This window comes from Hyperolius riggenbachi, chromosome 4 (assembly GCF_040937935.1).
Source record: "Hyperolius riggenbachi isolate aHypRig1 chromosome 4, aHypRig1.pri, whole genome shotgun sequence".
NCBI lineage: Eukaryota > Metazoa > Chordata > Amphibia > Anura > Hyperoliidae > Hyperolius > Hyperolius riggenbachi.
In genome coordinates this window covers 157,368,863-157,385,346 of record NC_090649.1, presented here as the reverse complement: position 1 = coordinate 157,385,346, position 16,484 = coordinate 157,368,863, and the positions used below count along the sequence as shown (strand labels likewise).

Genomic DNA, 16,484 nt, shown 5'->3' with positions numbered 1-16,484 from the left:
AAACAGGCTAAACTCTCTAGATACATACAGGGTGCAATTCTCTATGTATTTATTCAGTCCCGTGCAAGAGTTCAGGTACACTTTAAGTCGGCATGCGTATGGCAGGCGACAACCCCTGACCCCAGAGGAAGCTGGAGGAGAGGTGATGAACACAACCTTCGTTCCCCCTTCAGAACATGTGGCCAGACTACTCACAGTGCTCCTGCTCTCCCTCCTTTCTCAGACATAGCAGCCAGATTCCAGTGTGTACAGATCCAATGTTCCAACACCCATTCTGCCCCAATGACAACAAGCAAGTGCAGGGACACTGATGTGGTTCTCTTTTATCTGCAGCCACTCTGCTATCCTCCGTCTCGACCTTGTCTGCTTCTCTGAAGTCCTGGTCAGAGCCATCGGCACCACCACAGACGTAACTGGAGGATTGCAGAGTGGCTGCAGAAAGAAGGGGAGAGAGCCAGACCAGCTTGTCTCTGCACTTGCTTGCTGGTGACAGAATGAGTGCTAGGGTACAGGGGGTCTGACTATACACAATGGAAGGAGCTAGAGCAGGTAAGTCAGAATTACAGAGCAGCTTGCAACCCTTCAACCAAACTCGTCAACAAATTGCACTAGTTATAAGGCAGAGAGTGGCCAGGAACATATATCATATTGCACTAGCTATAACACATATATACAGTATATATATATATATATATGTATACTATATATATGTATACAATATATATATATATATATATATATATTCAATAAAAGCACAATGGGTAGAAATCCTGCATACAATTTGCATGTACTGCTAGTAAGAGTGTGATAAAGCTGTACAGTAAACCCAAAAGTTTATGTGCCTGCACAATAGCATGGAGCTGCCCATGCACAGAGGCGCTGACAAAGCCTGCACACTAGCATGGAGCCACCCATGCACAAAGGCTCTGACAAAGCCTGCACACTAGCATGGATCCGCCCATGCACAGAGGCTCTGACAAAGCCTGCACACTAGCATGGAGCCACCCATGCACAGAGGCTCTGACAAAGCCTGCACACTAGCATGGAGCCACCCATGCACAGAGGCTCTGACAAAGCCTGCACACTAGCATGGAGCCACCCATGCACAGAGGCTCTGACAAAGCCTGCACAATAGCATGGAGCCACCCATGCACAGAGGCTCTGACAAAGCCTGCACACTAGCATGGAGCCACCCATGCACAGAGGCTCTGACAAAGCCTGCACAATAGCATGGAGCTGCCCATGCACAGAGGCGCTGACAAAGCCTGCACAATAGCATGGAGCTGCCCATGCGCAGAGGCTCTGACAAAGCAGTGCACATTAGCATGGATCCACCCATGCACAGAGGCTCTGACAAAGCCTGCACACTAGCATGGATCCGCCCATGCACAGAGGCTCTGATAAAGTCTGCAGACTAGCATGGAGCCACCCATGCACAGAGGCTCTGACAAAGCCTGCACAATTGCATGGAGCCGCCCATGCACAGAGGCGCTGACAAAGCCTGCACAATAGCATGGAGCCACCCATGCACAGAGGCTCTTACAAAGCTTGCACAATAGCATGCAGCTGCCCATGCACAGAGGCTCTGACAAAGCCTGCACAATTGCATGGAGCCGCCCATGCACAGAGGTGCTGAGAAAGCCTGCACAATAGCATGCAGCTGCCCATGCACAGAGGCTCTGACAAAGCCTGCACACTAGCATGGAGCCACCCATGCACCGAGGCTCTGACAAAGCCTGCACATTAGCATGGATCCGCCCATGCACAGAGGCTCTGACAAAGCCTGCACATTAGCATGGATCTGCCCTGCACAGAGGCTCTGACAAAGCCTGCACACTAGCATGGAGCCACCCATGCACAGAGGCTCTGACAAAGCCTGCACAATAGCATGGAGCCACCCATGCACAGAGGCTCTGACAAAGCCTGCACACTAGCATGGAGCCACCCATGCACAGAGGCTCTGACAAAGCCTGCACAATAGCATGGAGCCACCCATGCACAGAGGCTCTTACAAAGCCTGCACACTAGCATGGAGCCACCCATGCACAGAGGCTCTGACAAAGCCTGCACAATAGCATGCAACTGCCCATGCACAGAGGCTCTGACAAAGCCTGCACAATAGCATGGAGCCACACATGCACAGAGGCTCTTACAAAGCCTGCACAATAGCATGCAGCTGCCCATGCACAGAGGCTCTGACAAAGCCTGCACAATAGCATGGAGCCACACATGCACAGAGGCTCTTACAAAGCCTGCACAATAGCATGCAACTGCCCATGCACAGAGGCTCTGACAAAGCCTGCACAATAGCATGGAGCCACACATGCACAGAGGCTCTTACAAAGCCTGCACAATAGCATGCAGCTGCCCATGCACAGAGGCTCTGACAAAGCCTGCACAATTGCATGGAGCCGCCCATGCACAGAGGCGCTGAGAAAGCCTGCACAATAGCATGCAGCTGCCCATGCACAGAGGCTCTGACAAAGCCTGCACAATAGCATGGAGCCACCCATGCACAGAGGCTCTGACAAAGCCTGCACAATAGCATGGAGCAGCCCATACACAGAGGATCTGGCTTACTGAGCAGGTGTGGCTATACTTACCCGGTCTCAGTATGGCCGTGCTTGTGCCTGAAGAGATGTGATTACCGACCATCCTAGCTGGTAATCTTCTGTGATCAGCATTTGGCGACAGAGGATCGGAGGATGATGTGGAATTAGGAAAGTATTTCTTTTGGTACCCGATGTTTGATCAGTGTACACTTTAAGTTTTTGTATTGTTTTCCACACATAGGAAAAATAAACTGCATACAGTATTGCAATTGATTAGAATTGCAAATATATCTTCCTTTAATTGTATTTTCTTTCCCTCATGTGGATGAAAAGAGATATACCTTTTGTATTGTTAAATGAGGGACACCCCAAACATGGGAATGTAACCCAATCTTCTCTTAGTTCCTGTTTTCCATTAATACCAATATCAAAGCTACACAGTGTACATAGCAAATTCAGAAGTGCTTATAGAGTTGTGATTGAACTGTTTAGTTGATTGTAGATTGTTTGTGTTCTTATCTTTCCTGACTGGTCTCGAGTCCATTTGTTGTAAAAGCTGCATGAGCAATAACATGCATTTACATTTCTTCTAGGAAATGGAAATAGAAACCAATGCTTCAAGAGTTGTTGAATTACTGTTTGGTAATATTTGCAGCTAAATCATTTTAAGCGATAACTGCTCTGAAATGAAAAATGATTCAATATCAGCATGAAACAAATCTCTGTTTCTATGGCTGGAATAATGAATACAACAGTGCCAAGAAAAATTGTAATCTGTAAAATTCATTAAAGCATCGTAACTGTTTATCCGATCATTACAGTAAGAACAGCAGATGATGAATTTTGATTGGAAGCTATGAGGAAATATCATTTGTTCCCTGCACTTACCAAATAACTGTAATACGCTAGTAAAGCATACTGGGCATAATTCAGTCCCAAAAGAGAAAATCCCACTTCCCGGCCTCTGGGAGAAATAGCCGAGTCCGATCGGATCCGTTCTTTTGCGCAGGCACAAGCCGTCTGCACCCGTGCGTACCCGATTGGGCTCGGCTATTTCCGCCAGAGCCCAAGCAGAAATCCGCTAGTGCGTCTGTACAGGCGGGCCAGTGTTGTTATTGTTATTTGTACTTCGGGGTGACAGCACTGGATCAGGCTGGCTGAGCAGGATGGTGGAAGCCTCATTAGGATCCACAGGTCACAGGTGTAATGTAATGATAGAGATAGCATTGGGCCCATTATCTAATAATAATTAGATATCAGCCTTAACATCTTTAAAGTGCCCCAATTATAAATGCTTGAACAGACAGTTTGCTAGTTTTGCCACTTTTAAAATGACCATTATTTATTGTCACTTTTGTGCCGATTGCTTCATATGTAAAGTGATGTTCAGTGCTGACTGCAGTTAAAGAGAACCCGAGGTGGGTTTGAAGAATATTATCTGCATACAGAGGCTGGATCTGCCTATACAGCCCAGCCTCTGTTGCTATCCCAACCCCCCCCCCCCCTAAGGTCCCCCTGCACTCTGCAATCCCTCATAAATCACAGCCACGCTGCTGACAAACAGCTTGTCAGAGCTGGCTGTGTTTATCTCTATAGTGTCAGTCTGCTGCTCTCCCCGCCTCCTGCAGAACTCCAGTCCCCCCCTGCATCCCTTCCCTCCCTGCTGATTGGAGGGAAGGGACGGGGGCAGGGACCGGAGCTATGCAGGAGGCGGGGGAGCAGCTGAGACTGACACTACAGATGTAAACACAGCCTCACAGCACGGCTGTGATTTATGAGGGATTGCAGAGTGCAGGGGGACCTTAGTGGGGTTTGGGATAGCAACAGAGGCTGGGCTGTATAGGCAGATCCAGCCTCTGTATGCAGATAACATTCTTTAAACACACCTCGGGTTCTCTTTAAAGCAATCCTGAAGAGAATACTTTTTTTTTTAAAGTTAGCTATTTACCTCAGTACTTTCTCAGATACTCCGACAGCCCACCAATCCAGCGCAGTGTCCCTCAATGCGTATTTGACCCAGTTAGTCGCATAGGTTTCTTCTGGCCATGAGTGCAGCTGTAGACAAACATATCCAGACTAGGCATGTGCAAGTAAGGTCCGTGCATGCCCAGTTTGGATACGCTCGTCTACAACTGCGGTCAATGAAGTCTATAGGGATTGATCCTGAACTGTAGGAGGTTCTTGGAAAGAGTAAGTGTATAACTGTGTATTTTTCACTTTATGTTTGCTTTAAAGACCCATGGATATTGCCATTTTACTAGCGAGGAGCACCACAGGCAATGGGATAGTGGAATAGTTTGTTTTGTATACCTGTTCAGCAATTTTGCCATTCTCCACTTTTACTGCTATCCACCTTTCAATTAAATTGACAGGGTTTCTCCACTTTAGGCCCATTTTACACTAGCAAGGTAAACCTACGGACCCGACTCAAGGGCAACAGTGTGTCACAGCAAGAACCACTCTTAACGCAAGGTGCTTGAGGTAATGGAAGTGCATGGGCACCACACGTAGTGCAAATGACGGAGCACAGTGCGTTGCAGCGCAAATCAACAGAAATACCAGTGAGATACTAACTGCCCAGGAGGGAATATGCCATTGAGCATGCATTAAAACCAACCTCAGGGTACATACAGTGTTGCAGGTCTTCATCTTTTGAAGCCCAGATGGCCAGAGAAAAATATTTTTTTCCTCACTACTATAATCTGATGTTATAAAAGCTGCAATCAGTTTTTCAAAAGGGGTGAACAAAAAAAGAGGAAATGCTTTTATCAGATTGCTTCTTTTCTGTAGATGGGTCCCTTTGTGTACTGAAACACGGAGTTTTGCTATTCTGCTGCTTCCTTTTGCTTTGTACCATACTAAAGCTTATATTACATAATGTAGAGTATATGGAAGTCGTGCTGAATTCAGTTCTCATAATCTATAGATTTTGTACCTGCAGTTCAATGCTACAATGTACGACTGTGTAGAGTACAGTGAATACAGCTTTCTACAGCTGTATGTTGTGCACAGTGAATGGAGAGCATCACGATTCTAAAGTCTGTAGGTTGACAGAGTGCATTTGTATCCATTGATATGTTTACAGACCATACACAGAATACACAGCTTTGTTGGCTTTGTTTGTAAAGGTACAGACTGATACAGATGCTTCCATCCACCATGTAGATGATTCATTCTTAGTAACCATCATGCTTATGAACACAGTCATGAGGAAATGCATTACACATGTATAAAAGCGGTTCAAGCGTTTCATTTCCAATTGTTCGCACGCATAAAATGTTATCATGTATTTTTATTGATAAATAACTAATCTAGTGTTTTTAAATGACCCTCACTATATTAAAGCACCCCTCCCCTTAGGAATGCACCCTTTTTTGACCCACCCCTTTAGCAATGATTAGGTAAACAAAAACTATGCTTAACATGGCCCCATTGCATAATCATTTTAGGACCACCTGACTGTGGCCCCCATCTGAAATATAGTCCCATCAGATACACATGTGCAGCACAGGACAGTGTATAACAGTCGTATGAAGGTGCCACAACTATACATTCATCTTAGCAAAGCACATACTGTATATAGCAAATTCATATATATCAGGACAGTGCTGTTGGATGATCAGGGCTCTTTACCTTTGGTTTTCTTCACTATTGTAATTGACATTGCCTATTATCACAAACAAAGGCTTATGACTAATTAAAATTATATAGTGCATCTTGATTACATATCTAAGTAGATGACTTGAACCCCCTGGTAGCAGCATAGCTCATGCTGTGTGATAGTAAAGGGTGGCCATGGGCTCATTGCATCCGTGTCAGCAGCCATCACCTTGTAGCTCCATATGTAATGCTATCTCTCAAGCCCGCTGCCTGGGTGTCACCCTGGACTCCGCACTCTCCTTCACTCCCCACATCCAAAACCTCACAAAGTCCTGAAACTTCCACCTTCGTAACATTGGTAAGATTCGCCCTTTTCTGACCTCTGCCACCACCAAACTCCTCATCCTTGCCCTCATAATTTCCCACCTTGACTACTGCAATGCCCTGCTGTCTGGTCTTCCTATGACCCGAACAGCCCCACTGCAGTCCATCATGCATGCGGCAGCCAGAATTATCCACTGCTCCCATCGCTCCACCTCGGCGGATCCCCTCCTTGAATACCGCCACTGGCTTCCTATCCAGTCCAGAATCAGATTCAAGATACTGTGTCTGACCTATAAATCTGTCCACAAAACCTGTCCAACCTACATTTCCTATCTTAGAGCTAGTCCACACTAGGTCCGGAAACGTATCCGTGGCTGCGTTTTTCAGCCCTGATGAAAAACTGAGTACCGGATACTAATGTTAAAAATAGCAGCCGTCCTGTAACGATTGGTGTCAGCAAGAACAGATTTTCTGATTATTGGTGATCTGCAGTATCACCAGTAATACAGATGCTATACCTGATTATGTAGTGATCTGCAGAATCACCAATAATGCGAATATAGCGAGACACAGGACAACCAGATGTAATGATAGGTGTTTGGTGCAACAGTAATACAGATAGAGATACCAACTCCCCAGAGGAGCTAGTAGAGGGAGATATCTCTATAGAACACAGGGATCAGCATTCCAGAAAGCCGGAGATGCAGATGAACTAGTAATCAGTTCACCCGAGGAGCGGGTGGTGCACAGTAAGACAACGTATACTGATCACCCGTGGAGCGGGTGATTCAGACTGCACTGCAGCCAGTGGTCACTTGAGGGGCAGGAGATCAAGACTGTACTGCAGCTCCTAATCACCTGAGGAGCAGGTGATTAAGACTGTACTGCAGCTACTGGTCACCTGAGGAGCAGGTGATTCAGACTGTACTGCAGCTACTGGTCACCTGAGGAGCAGGTGATTAAAGTGAACCTCCGGACTAAAAATCGACTCCGCAGCACTGAAAAGGCTTGGTGTTTCTTTAACAGTTTCACAGCATCAGAACTTTGTTTCTCTTATACAAGCTTCATTTTTAGCTGCACAGAAGAAAACTGCCCGGGCTTTTTTCCCCTGATGCTGTGCAAAGCATGATGGGATTTTTTTACATTTTGAATTTGACATTTGAAGCCTAGCGTGTGCAGATGGGAGGGGTAATCAGGACACAGGACAGTTGGAACTGTGTCTCCTGCTCCTTGTCACCTCCTTTCAACCAAAAAGATGGCTGCCCCCATGACAAAGATGGCAGCCCCCATGAATCACAAACATTTGCCTGTTCTTTTAAAACAGGGTGGGTAAGAGATTATATTACCTATCTATTCTAATTAACATAACTAATGTAACTTAATGACAGTATGTTTGTTTAGGCTGAAGTTCCCCTTTAAGCTGTACAGAGAATCCCTCACCAGGGACTAGGCTCACTGGTGAGGGCAGGAGAGTCAGACAAGCAGATTCGGCAACAAACAGACAGATACGGTACAAAGACAGAAGGCTAAATCAAAGTAGTGTTCAGGCTGAGTCGGCAACAGGATCAGATAGGCAGAATCACAGAATCAGTAGGCAGAAGAGTAGTCAAGGCTAGCAGAAGGTCATAACAAATAATACAATTCAATTAGTACTTTAGCTATCAACAGAATCTGACTAAGTGTGCATCCCCAGCTCCTGCTGGTTCTAGCACACTTTGGGATCTGACTAAGGTCTGAATGCTAACACGTAGCATTTGCAACAGCAGACAAGGAGCTACTGACAGGCAGGTCCTATATATACTGAGAGCGCCCCACAGCGCCGCCCCAGTCACTCAGCCAATCAGGAGCACCGCTGGAGTCAGCTGACCGGCCAATCAGCTGACTCCCCTTCTATTCGTATAAAGGTCCTGTCACCTGGCGCGCGCAGCCCTCAGTCTATGTGCAACTGAAGGACCAGGCAAAACTCCACCATGTAATTGCGCGGCGGAGGCCACCGGCTGAGACGCGGAGACAGCCACCATGCCGCTCACCGCTGCGGCGGCATCTCCGCTATCTATTACAGTACCCCCCCCCCCCCCTGAGGAGTGGACCCCGGACACTTCTTACACGGCTTTTCAGGGTGTAACTCATGAAACTCTTTCTTTAGATCCTCGGCATGCATGCGGCAATCCGGAACCCAAGTTCTCTCCTCCAGGCCATACCCCTTCCAATGGACAATGTACTGTACAGAATTCTGCACTAATCGAGAATCTAAAATCTTCTCGATCTCATACTCAGGTAGGACGTCAATCATCACGGGGGGGGGGGGGGGGGAGGAGTCCACATGCACAGCTGGCTTCAACAAAGAAACATGAAATGATCTCACACCTCTCATGCTGGCTGGGAGATCAATCACATATGTCACGTCATTAATCTTTCTGGTCACAGGGTATGGGCCTACAAATCTGGGTCCTAATTTAGGTGATGGTTGCTTTAACGCCAGATGCCGAGTAGACACCCACACCATGTCTCCTGGGGAAAACTTCCACTCAACAGAACGCCTTTTATCTGCCTGATTTTTCTGCATCTGGAAGGCTTTTCCCAGATTCCTTTTTCCAAGCACCCAAATTTCCTTCAATGCCCTTTGCCAATCCTTTAGAGCCGGAAAAGGGGAAGATGCCACTGGTATAGGAGAGAATTTGGGAGATCTCCCCGAAACCACCTGGAAAGGAGAAAAACCTGAAGAGGAACTCTTCAGATTATTATGCGCAAATTCCGCAAATGGCAGGAACTTTACCCAATCTGACTGCGCATCGGCCACATAACACCTGAGAAATTGCTCCAAGGACTGGTTAACTCTTTCGGTCTGTCCATTGGTCTGTGGGTGGTAGCCTGATGAAAATGACAGGTCCATACCGAGCTGGTGGCAAAAGGCTCTCCAGAATTTAGACATAAACTGGACTCCCCTATCTGACACCACATTCTCTGGAATGCCATGCAGCCGGAAAATGTGCTGGATGAAGAGATCAGCCAATTCCTGGGCCAAGGGGAGTCCCTTCAGAGGGACAAAATTAGCCATTTTACTGAACCTATCAATTACCACCCAGATGACCGACTTGCCCTCAGACCTGGGGAGTTCTCCTATAAAGTCCATAGACAAGTGAGTCCATGGTTCATTTGGCACCGGTAAAGGTTGTAGCGTACCTACTGGTGCTTGATGAGAGGGCTTATTTCTGGCACACACAGAGCACTCTCTCACAAACTCTTTGCAATCAAGAGCCAACGAAGGCCACCATACACATCTGGCCAGTAGGTCCTGAGTTCGAGCAGACCCAGGATGCCCTGCATTCTTATGGGCGTGGAACAATTGCAAGAGTTATAGGCAAAAAGTAAGTGGCACAAACAGAACCCCCTCGGGCTTCCCTTCTGGAATATCTTGCTGGTAAGGCCCTAGGGTAAGCGCCCAGTCTTCCCAGGTTTCCGTGGCTGCCACCACCAGTCCTTGAGGTAAGATGGTCTCAGGGGTTGATGGCTGAACTGTCTCGGGCTCAAAACACCTAGATAATGCATCTGCTTTGACATTCTTACGTCCCGGGGTATACGTAATGACAAATCTGAACCTTGAAAAGAACAAGGAACAGCGAGCCTGTCGGGGGCTAAGTCTTTTGGCCCCTTCGATGTACTCCAAATTGTTATGATCAGTATAGACCGTGATCGTATGTTCTGCCCCTTCCAGCCAATGGCGCCATTCTTCAAAGGCTGACATAATGACCAAGAGCTCCCTATTGCCAATATCGTAGTTCCTCTCGGCTGGAGAGAACCTACGAGAAAAGAAGGCACAGGGATGTAGCTTGCCTTGAAGGCCAGAGCGTTGAGACAGCACAGCCCCAACCCCAATCTACGATGCATCCACCTCAACAATGAAGGGGAAGGTGACATCCACGTGTCTCCAAATGGGAGCAGAACAAAATAACTTTTTCAACGTAGCGAAGGCAGACTGTGCCTCTACTGTCCAATGGTAGGTGTCAGCCCCCTTCTTGGTAAGGTTGGTGAGGGGTGACACTACAGAAGAAAACCCTTTGATAAACTTCCTGTAGTAATTGGCGAAGCCAAGAAATCTTTGGAGTGCCTTCAATCCTACAGGTTGAGGCCACTCCAGTACAGCAGAGACTTTTTCAGGATCCATGGAGAGACCTGAAGTGGAAATTATATATCCCAAAAAAGGGACCTTAGTGACTTCAAAGAGGCATTTCTCTAACTTCGCATACAACGAGTTCTGCCTCAATTTTCTTAAAACGAACTTTACATGTTTCTGATGTTCTGTTAGATTGGGTGAGAAAATAAGTATATCATCCAGATACACTAGCACGAATTTTCCCAAAACTTCCCTAAAGACTTCATTGATCAACTCCTGGAAGACCGTAGGAGCATTACACAACCCGAAGGGCATGACCAGATACTCGTAGTGCCTATCGGGCGTGTTGAATGCCGTCTTCCATTCACCACCGTCCCTAATGCGTACCAGGTTGTATGCTCCTCGTAGGTCTAGCTTAGAGAAGATACTGGCATTAGTCACCTGAGCAAACAAATCGTCAATCAAAGGCAGTGGATAGCGATTTTTCACTGTGATCTTATTTAAACCCCAATAGTCAATACAAGGTCGAAGCCCACCGTCCTTTTTCTGTACAAAAAAGAACCCAGCCCCTGCTGGTGACCGGGAAGGATGGATAAAGCCCTTGGCCAAATTTTCTTTAATGTATTCCTGCATAGCCAGCTTCTCTGGCCCCGACAGATTATAGAGATGGCCTCTAGGGGGCATACAACCTGATCTTAACTCTATGGGACAGTCGAAGCTCCGGTGTGGCGGGAGTTTCTCTGCTGATTTTGGACAAAACACGTCAGAAAATTCTGCGTACTGCACTGGCACCCCTTTCACCTGAACCTTTGTGGCACAAACAGCAACTTTCTCCAAACAATGATGATGACAATGGGCTGACCAGCTCTGTAGCTGACCTGAAGCCCTGAATCTGAGGGGAGTGTAGTTGCAACCAAGGCATACCAAGGATTATGGTAGTGGTTGCCATTTGCAGGACAAAGAACTGTAGTTTCTCCTTATGTAGAACCCCTATATTACACAACAATAAGGGGGTCTGGGAGAGAGGCTGTCTACACTGTAACAGAGAGTCATCTACCGCTGTGATTAAAATCTGACGGTCTAAAGGAAGTAAGGGAATCCCCAATTTTTTGACAAAGTCATAATCTATAAAATTAGCTGCAGTGTACACGAATGCTTCTGTGGCCGTGGCCCGACCCTCCCAGGTAATGGAGCAAGGGAGGAGTAAACGGTTATTATCTAGAGGTAAACACGGCTCGCCTAGGGTATTACCTCTGACTACACCTAGGCGGCAGCGTTTCCCTACTTTTTAGGGCAATTCTGGACAATTAGATCCTCCTCAGCACAGTATAGACAGAGTCTTTCTGACCTTCTGCGATTCTTCTCCACTTGTGTTAACCTAGACTGACCGATTTGCATCGGTTCGTCCTGAGGTGACGAGGGTGGAGAAGAGGCGTAGAAAACAGATCTTACAGCTTTTCTCCCATGGGTTTGTCTTTGATAGCGAAGGCGGCGATCAACCCGCACCGCCAAAGAAATTGCTTCGTCTAGAGATTTAGGCTCAGGATGACCTAACATCAAATCAGAAACTGCATCGGATAGTCCTGACAGGAAACAGTCTAATAAAGCATACGTTCCCCATCTAGCTGATACAGCCCACCTCCTAAATTCTGCGACATAAACCTCCACTGGATTACAACCCTGCCTGAGAGTCTTTAGTTTCCTCTCAGCCGTGATAGCAATATCTGGATCATTGTATATAACGGCCATAGCCTTAAAAAACTCCTGAAATGAGGATAATGCCTCATGCCCTGTGTGAAGACTATATGCCCATGTTTGTGAATCTCCTGACAAAAGGGTCTTTATAAAGGTTACCCTCTGGTTCTCAGATCCTGACAGATTTGGCCACAGCTCAAAATAGGATAGCACACGGTTTCTGAAATTCTGAAAGTCAGATCTATGCCCAGAAAACTTTTCGGGTACGGACATACGAAGGTCCGTGACTGAAGGGGATCGCACTGTATCAATAGTCGTTTGAAGTACCTGTACTGTCCCAGACAGTTGAGTGGTCTGAGTCTGTTGGGTAGAAGAAGAAGAAAGGGAAAATCGAGAGCCCCCAATAGTGTATTATTGTAAGTTTGATAATCGTATGGGTAAAAATAGTAAGTTATACTCACAAGTGTAGGTTGCCGGACCAGGCAACCACTAGTATCACAGACGGGGAGATTGAACCTGTCCCCGCTCAGGTTAAAAAGAGTCGCTCTCTGCGTAGAAGAAAAAAGAGGGGGGTGTCCACACCCATCCACCAAGTGGATATCACGTAATGAGAAAAATCAGAGGCGCCAATAGAGTAAAAATGTACCAATTAAAACCAAATTAAAATTGTGGGTGGCAGTGGTGGACCTGCCCACCTCCAACAAAAAGAACCACTACAATGGTTGACAATATAAATTTGGCAATATAAATTTAATAAATTTAGTACTCCAACAATAACAATTAGTTTGCAACGCGTTTCACGGGACCCAAGCCCGCTTCCTCAGGCAAAATACATACAATCAGGAGCAGCTGAAACAACAACAAGAAGGGATGGGGGGGGGGGGGGGGGGGGGGGGGGGGGAAAAAGGGAACATAAAAAAAGGGGGGGGGGAACTCGTAAACCTTTAGAAGAAGAAAAATAATAAAATACAACAAAAAAATTGAAAAATTCAATACAGCAAAAAGTTACTCATTTTTGGACCAAAAGTAGAGGTCCATACATCAAAAATGCATCTAAATATATACATATATACATATGCAACGTATAAAGCTTGGCTCTGGAATTGGTCTATCTTGAAGACCTCTGGATGATAGAACTCAAGAAGTCTATATCCTATGGTGAAAAAATATATATATCGGGCCGTATATGGGGTCTCTTAGGTGAGATAATTGGTTAAGTGAAGGATCAGGGGATTGGGATGAGGGCGGGGCAAGGGTGCTGACTATGGTGGCATAAAGGTGAGGATGGGGTGAGAATGCGGGCTCCAGGGGTGTCTGGGGGGGGGGGGGGGGCAGGTGTTAAGGGGGTTATTGGTATTTGAGGGGGGAGGTACAACGGGGGAGGGGCAATGAGGAGACCCTCATAAGGATCAACCTTATCCAGCATAATTATGTTATAACCTACACCTGAAGCCACACGTATGTACCTCTTAATGTCAGTATCTTTAAAATACGTTCGTTATTGGCAGAGCTCCAGGTTAGGTTAACATTTGCACATATAAACATATAGAAATACGTTCACTATTCACAGAGCTCTAGGTTAGGTTAACATTTGCACATCAGGTAAGGTTAACATTTGCACATCCAGGCTAGGTTAACATTTGCATATCACACTATTTTAATCTGCCCCCCTATATCCCTGGTGGTTAGACATAGGTGCCCCTCAACTTTGTTCAACATGTATAGGTAATAGGCATAGGCTCAACATATATAGGTAACAGAATGAAATTAAACTTAAATGATTCTTACCCGAGTAGTAGTCTGTACTAGCGTGGCGCCTCTGCTGCGGATGGGCGCCACGCCAGCTGCTATATACTCTCTCTAATACGAGCGGCACCTCACCAAAATATAAATTTACAAAAGGACCACCACCTCCCACTCTTTTCAGACACACAATTAATCCACCATATGTGTCCACAAACATTTCCAGCACTGAGTCAACCCAACCCATTGAACTTGTACCAAATCACTCTACGAATATCGATATTGCCAAAAACGGAAGCTACACCAGTTTGGACTCACTCATAACCAAAGTAGATACTAAAATAGAGTCACACCTAAACACAACAACCCATAATTCCCTCACCAATGATCACCAAGAAGAAATAGGGGAGAACCTCACCCAATTCAGTATTTATAACACTCAGGATAACACGCCCCCGCCATCCCAAATTGATCTGAACAGCTCGGAACAAGATCCACCACTGTCATCCAATTGCAACCACCCTCTGTCAGAGAGTCTGAGTGAACAATCGGAATCTTTTTTAGAGCTTCCCCCTACCCTCACAACTCACCCACCAGATGCGCTACACACACAACTCCCCAGCCCGAAAGCATCCCATATGATCTTACAGCCCAAAAGCATCCGAAAACGCCCATTTCAAAGCACCGAAAAAGAGGATCAAGGGGGAGGGGCAGAGGAAAAAAGGAACAGAGTCTAGCCCCAAGCATCGAGAAGGGCACCAAATCCATTTTTAACTTGTCCAATTACATACTTAAGGAAAATGAAATCAAATTGTTAGGCAAGGGCTTATCTTTCTGCCCTACAAACACAGCCCAGCTTAGCGAATTATACACAGACCTTAATGCATTTGTCCGCAAACTTACTTTAAAGAGGCATTTTGCACTGAAAAAGAGTGAAAAAAACAGGACATCCATTATCACCCAGGATGAGGATATACCAATCATCACAGTTAACGAACAAGAACTACAACTTGAAAAATGTATAGTTACCTCCCTTAAAGGGAGGTAACCTAACCTAGAGCTCTGTGAATAGTGAACGTATTTCTATATGTTTATATGTGCAAATGTTAACCTAACCTGGAGCTCTGCCAATAACGAACGTATTTTAAAGATACTGACATTAAGAGGTACATACGTGTGGCTTCAGGTGTAGGTTATAACATAATTATGCTGGATAAGGTTGATCCTTATGAGGGTCTCCTCATTGCCCCTCCCCCGTTGTACCTCCCCCCTCAAATACCAATAACCCCCTTAACACCTGCCCCCCCCCACGGGGAATTTTTATACAGACACCCCTGGAGCCCGCATTCTCACCCCATCCTCACCTTTATGCCACCATAGTCCGCACCCTTGCCCCGCCCTCATCCCAATCCCCTGATCCTTCACTTAACCAATTATCTCACCTAAGAGACCCCATATACGGCCCGATATATATATTTTTTCACCATAGGATATAGACTTCTTGAGTTCTATCATCCAGAGGTCTTCAAGATAGACCAATTCCAGAGCCAAGCTTTATACGTTGCATATGTATATATGTATATATTTAGATGCATTTTTGATGTATGGACCTCTACTTTTGGTCCAAAAATGAGTAATTTTTTGCTGTATTGAATTTTTCAATTTTTTTGTTGTATTTTATTATTTTTCTTCTTCTAAAGGTTTACGAGTTCCCCCCCCCCTTTTTTTATGTTCCCTTCCCCCCCCCCCTTTCCCCCCCCCCCCCCATCCCTTCTTGTTGTTGTTTCAGCTGCTCCTGATTGTATGTATTTTGCCTGAGGAAGCGGGCTTGGGTCCCGTGAAACGCGTTGCAAACTAATTGTTATTGTTGGAGTACTAAATTTATTAAATTTATATTGCCAAATTTATATTGTCAACCATTGTAGTGGTTCTTTTTGTTGGAGGTGGGCAGGTCCACCACTGCCACCCACAATTTTAATTTGGTTTTAATTGGTACATTTTTACTCTATTGGCGCCTCTGATTTTTCTCATTGAGTCTGTTAGGTATTGATCACCCCGGTAAGATTGTTTATCACGGTGGTCAGGACTTCAACCTGACTAGGCAGTGCGTCCATAATGTTTGGTCTGCTGTTCTGTAACGATTGGTGTCAGCAAGAACAGATTTTCTGATTATTGGTGATCTGCAGTATCCCCAATAATACAGATGCTATACCTGATTATGTAGTGATCTGCAGAATCACCAATAATGCGAGTATAGCGAGACACAGGACAACCAGATGTAATGGTAGGTGTTTGGTGCAACAGTAATACAGATAGAGATACCAACTCCCGAGAGGAGCTAGTAGAGGGAGATATCTCTATAGAACACAGGGATCAGCATTCCAGCAAGCCGGAGATGCAGATGAACTAGTAATCAGTTCACCCGAGGAGCGGGTGGTGCACACGTATACTGATCA

At 45.9% G+C, this 16,484-nt stretch overlaps 1 protein-coding gene across 3 annotated transcripts in view; it reads left to right on the top strand.

The window, feature by feature from the left end:
* LEKR1 (leucine, glutamate and lysine rich 1) overlaps nucleotides 1–16,484 on the top strand; it is a 319,504-nt gene that overhangs the window by 87,021 nt on the left and 215,999 nt on the right. The window lies entirely within an intron of this gene.